The sequence below is a fragment of the Lactuca saligna genome, chromosome 8, assembly GCF_052625555.1.
Source record: "Lactuca saligna cultivar CGN05327 chromosome 8, ASM5262555v1, whole genome shotgun sequence".
Taxonomy (NCBI): Eukaryota; Viridiplantae; Streptophyta; class Magnoliopsida; order Asterales; family Asteraceae; genus Lactuca; species Lactuca saligna.
The window spans coordinates 85,817,487-85,823,628 of NC_136424.1; positions in this window are offsets into that span (position 1 = coordinate 85,817,487).

Consider the following 6,142-nt stretch of genomic DNA (forward strand, 5'->3'; position numbering starts at 1 on the left):
GCCATGGTCGCTGTTCTCTTTCTCCATCACTTTTTATAAAGTTAAGGGAGTTTCCACAGAAGATCTTTGATTGTTACGTTTATTATTTATCACCTAATCTTAATTTTGGTAGGGGATGTAATATTTCTAGCATTTTATTTTTATATTTTCTTTTTTTAATTTAATTGAATTACTTTATTTATATATAAATACTTTTTTTGTGCATAAATATTAAACAACTTTTATTTTTAAAAAAAAAACAATTAATATAATATAAATAATATTTATAGAGGTTGGATTGAATATTTTGATTCTTATTATTTTATAAAAGCGTTTTTTTAATACAAGGTGGTATAACTAGAGGAAACAAAAATATCTTTTATAAAAATTTAATATAAAGAATATATTAGCAGATCTTTTTAATCTAATTAATTTTAATTATTAAAAAAAGTTAATTCACGTATTAGCCCATCTTGAAGCTTAATCCACCCCATATAAATAACTCAAAACCCCAATTGATTTTCAGCCTCCACTCCAAAAGTCGATCATCTCTCTACATCAACCAAACCCCAAATCTCAATTCTAGCGTCCACTGATTTGATCACATTTTCTCAATGGCTAGGTTGCAAGTTTGTAGGCGTTGTTAATATGTTTTTAACTTCTTTTTTTTCATCTTTGGAACCTGAGGTTTGTACCATCGTGACCCGATGAGATGCGACCAATCACAGTGCTGCTTTGTTTCTCTCTCTTCTCGCCAAACCCCTGACGAGTGTCTGTTAGCAACCCTCCTAACTAGTTGTAGGGGGTGGTGTTTGAAGATTGTTAGCGAGCTTAGCGAGGCCTGTGGCGACCTCCACTCCGCTTAGCCTAAGGTATTTTACGATCCGTTTCTTCGTTTATTTAGGTCGAATCAAAGCCAAACCGTTACTAACGGTTTTTGTCAAGTAATAACCGAAGCCGAACAGTTGAAAATTTAAAACCGAACCAAACCAAATCATTACTAACGGTTTGTCTCCGATTTGGTTTCACGGTTTGGACTTTTAGGCCCACTTTAGTCGAGTCTGTTAAACTAATTCAATAAAAAAAAATGCATTGTTAAAGGTATTATAATAGTTAAAATTCTGTCAAATATTGTTAAAAATAATGCAATATTAAAGCTTTCAAAATAACAAAAATTCTCTTCCAAACACATAGCTTTTCTTACATTGAATACATGTGGTGCGTGCTCCTTCAGGTGGAATTGGATCTGGTTTGTTGAAGTGTTTCAAAACAATATATTGTTTTCATCCCTTTCCTTGGTTATTATCAGTAGCACCTCCATTTCGCTTCACATGAACAACATCATCTACATCAATCTTTTCCATATCAACATCATCATCAATGATGTTTAGAGGTTCACTAATTGGAATGTTGATGTTGTCTTTATCCATGTAAGGACTTGGAAAAAAAAAAGGCAATCAGAATTCAAAGTTGTGGACTCACCGAAATCAGATTAAGAGGTGATTATTCTTATCAATAGGTTTAGAAATAAATAAAAAGTCAACAACTCATTTCTACTTTTGTTCCGTCCGATGTTTGCTTCTGTTAAAAAAATCAAACTCACAATAATATGAGAGGTGATTGGAAATCGAAATCCAACTTCACATAATATTATAAGATTATCGATTGAGTGTAGCAACAAGTTTATAAAGAATTAGAATGAGAACAGTGAATAGAAATCAGATGTAGATGGATGGTAAAAAATTAGTTCAGTTGATTTAGAACATATCAGCATACCTTATCAGAGAAGGAGCCACGATAGAGAAACGAGAGGTGTAGTCGGACACTCGGAGCTGCAAACAGAGCCGAAATTGGAGCTGTTGCATGGGAGGCAGCAATTTGTAGTCAGGGGGCTAATACCTTTGGTCATCAGACCTGCTTTACGTCTTAGTTCTCACTGTCTCAGAATCTCAGACTCGGTAACTTGGCGACATGGCGTGGTGTGGCAACTGGAAACGATAGAGAAAACGAGAGAAAGGGGGCCTTTGCGTCTTTGCGAATTGTGATTACTCGATTAGGGCAAGCTGAAACGAATCAGTGAATCACGAATTCATGATTGCTTGGAGGTCGACTATCAATTTGGGCTCCGTGTACCAATTACCAAATCACAAAAGAAACTACAATTGGACTGTAATAATTAAATATTGTGGGTTTTAAAGTTTATTATTTGTATATAAAAATTAATATATATAATACAATAAAATACAATTACATATAAAAAATTAATTAATATATATACAAATTCTACGGTCCGGTTCAGTTTTTATACCGTTTGAAATCTTAAAAATCGTAAACCAAACCTTTCAATACTGTTTGAAAAGTTCGAAACCGCAAGCCAAACCGTAAAAAAAATACAAACCGTAAATCCAAATTTATGACCGGTTTGGCCGGTTTCATGGTTTCAAACCGAACCACAAACACCCCTAATATAAGGTGTTGTTTGTCATTTTATTTTATTTTTATTTAATTTTTTTAAAAAACTTCTTCAGACTTTTTATTGATGTGCGGTGCAACACACATGCAACACTTTTCATTTCGATGTTGTTTGTTTTTTATAATTCTTTAAAGTAAAAAAACTTATGTGTGTTCTATTTTTTGGGAAGCACTTATATTGCCTCTTCTAATATTTTTTTTTCTTGCTGAACTTTTGATGAAACTTGATTATATGTTACTGAAATCTTACTGAAATTTTGTTTCATTTTTTTTTGTTCAATCTTGCTAAATTATTATTTTTTTTGTTTTTTTATATTGAATAATGATAATTTCTTGCTGAAATATCATTGTTTTTTGCTGAAATATCATAAAATTTGTTGAAATGTTATACCTTATTAAATTTTTGGTATTAAAAAAACTATTTTCGGTACATAAAATTAGTTTATTTTAATTTTTTAATATTTGCAACAGCATCCAGATTTAAAAAAACAAACACGCTTCTTATTACAATTTGCAGTCGTTTGATCAACCTCTTCTGCTGCAGAGAATTGTAAGATGGTCTGCAGACTTCATGAGTTTTTGCTTCAAAAAAACAAAGAACACTTAAAAAAATAATTAAAATGGTTTGGTAATAGTAGCAATGAGTGACTCTTTCAACTGATGGGTCATGGGTTCAAGTATCGTTAGAGATATATGTAATGGTAATTTAAAACTAGAATACTTTGTTGTTCAGAAAAAGAAAAAAAAAGTTTAATTCTGTTTATTAAATGTAACAATTATCTACTTAAGGATATAAAAGACAAAGAAAAACAACTAAAAGGGTAATATAATTTTTATTTGTATATATTAAGTTATTATTATTATCATTATTTAATAAGCCTGTGATTTAATTGTTTTTATATACATTAAGTTCTTATGACCGACTACTCCATATTAAAATATCAATTTGTATACATTTAGTTATTAATATTTTTTTTTGCAAAATAATTTCTTATTGTTTTTATACACATTCAGTCTTTATGATAGTTTTCTTCAAGTTTTGCTCATGTACATCCTACGTGGGACAATCATTAATAAGGTATTTTCATATGTGGTTCGTATATGCAGTGGTATTATGTGTTACTTGTTTTGGTTTAGGTAATAACATTGTACTTTTGATATAAGTAATTATTATAATACAACATTAATTCTATTTAATACCACTACAAACTTAATTTAATAGCAATACTAACTATATTAAATCTTGTGGAGAAAATATGTAACAACTCGGAATTTCCAGGTATTTATTATTGGTGTATTTTTGGAGAATTGTGAGTGGACTCGGCGAGTTGGAGCTCAAACTCGCCGAGTAGGATCGCGATTTTGGACGCGGGTTCGCGTCTGGACTCGGCGAGTCCAAGAGTGGACTCGGCGAGTCCACGCTGTGTAATGAAACCCTAATTCCCAGGGTTTGAGACCTATTTAAAGGGCCTTATGGCCGTCATTTGTGCTCACCAATCCATAGAGAGAAACCCTAGAGTGCTTGAGCGTTTTGAGAGAGAAAGGAAGTCATTATTGACCTTTGTGGTGTTGTTTAGCAAGAAGAAGGAGGTCCTAACCAAGAGGAAGCAAAGGAGGTTGCTATACTGTGGATTTGAAGCTTAGATCATCGCACTTGAGGTATTAATTCAACTCATCTTCTGTTTTATGAAGTATATTTGGATTTAGTGTTTCTTGTGGCCTTTGTTGGGTTGATTTGATGGCCAAATAGTCCCTTTCTAGTGATGAGGCTTTGGATCTGGATCCATAGAGGTCCAAAGAGCCTCACCCATCAAGCTTTATGAAGAACAATAGAGGTTATGACCTTGAGTTGTGGTATTTGGGGCTAAATCATCATGTATGGTCATATAGATGTTGTATGTACATCAAGATAGTGACTTTACGTGATAAATAAGCTTGAAAGGACTGGATCTATGAGTTAGTAGAACAGATCTGACCTTAGGAGTGAGTTTGAGTCGTTGCATGGCATGGACTCGTCGAGTCCGAAGAACAGACTCGGCGAGTAGCATGAAGATTGCCCAGCACCACTCAGCGAGTGGTCTTGCCGAGTTGAGGGATTGACTCAGTGAGTCAGGGAGAGTCAGAGTGGGTTGATAGGTGGACTGAGTCAAGCTGGGACTCGCCGAGTTTTTCTTGAGACTCGGCGAGTTGAGTCGTAGAGGCCCCACAACTCATGCCAGGTGGAACTCGTCGAGTTAGGAGAATACTCGTCGTGTCAAGTAAGGATCCCAGGGAAATCAGTGTCTGCGTATAGACTCGCCGAGTCGCTATAGTGCACTCGCCGAGTCCGTTAAAGTTGGCCGTTGACCATTGACCAATGTTAACCTATGTTGACTTGTTAAGGGATAGTCAACCTTAGTTGGGAAAGTGTTAATTAGAGATGTATTGTGTTATAGGAGGACTATAGCTCGGGAGATCGAGCACTAGTGATTTCAGGGATTTACGAATTACTGAGATACGCAAGGTGAGTCTTCTCACTATACTTTACCTTGAGTAGGTAAATAGAGTTATGTGATACAGTGCTTGTATGATATATTTATATGTTATGTGTTGCGCTGCATTATTCTTTGTGATTTATGATGTGCATGTTTACAGAGTTAGAACCTGAGGGTTCACAGAGTTTGGGTGCACGGACCCACAGAGTTATAGCCTCGAGTGGCTAATATGTGTTATATGTGGTATTTTAGGGAACTCACTAAGCTTTGTGCTTACAATGTTTGGTGTTATTTGTTTCAGGTACTAGTGACGACTGTGGGAAGGCGCCGACTTGATCAGTACACACGCATGGGATTTATGATTTTGAGATCTTGGAATTTTTGTATTACTTGGATTGAATGTTCAAATATGGTTGTTTTATGAATATTAAGTGAATTATGTTTTGTAAAATTTGAAAATTTTGTTTTGAAATTTACGGTGTTACAAAATACATTAGCCATAATTATTTTAATTGTTGAAAATAGTGTCCACATTCATAACAGTTGGTAATATTACTATTGATAGCAGATTCCTTTTTGGTGACACATAATGACAATTTTAAGTAATTATTGACATGATAGTTTATTGGGGATCCAGTTTGTTAATTTATTAGTGATTAATAAATTAATAGAAGTTTGTGACGTGTGGCCTTAGTCCTCGCGACAAAATCCTTATCGTTCTAGGGTTTTACTAATTTGCGATTCAATGTGGTTGAGACATGAAACCTCCTATTTAATGGCTACAAGCTCGTCTTCAAATTTTAAGATCCATTTAAAAAAGAACAAAAAAACCCACATGCTGAAAATCGTCAAAATTGACATACCAAAGATTTAGGGAAGAATCTAAACTTTTTTAGGGTGTTGATTTTTTATACCGACCAAAATCAAGTAAATGTGACAAAGAAATTATTATCATCTAAGTTTTCCATGAAAGATTTGGGAGATACTGATGTAATTCTTGGAATAAGAATTAAAAGGATGAACAAATGTTTGGTAATGACTCAAAGTCATTATATTGAGAAAATTCTAAAGAGGTTTAATTTTACCGATTGTTCTCCTGTGAGTACTCTTATGAATCCAAGTGTGAAGCTAATGCCAAATAATGGTGTTCCCATTTCACAATTGGAATACTCTAAGACTATTGGTAGCTTGATGTATGTCATGACAAGTACCAGACC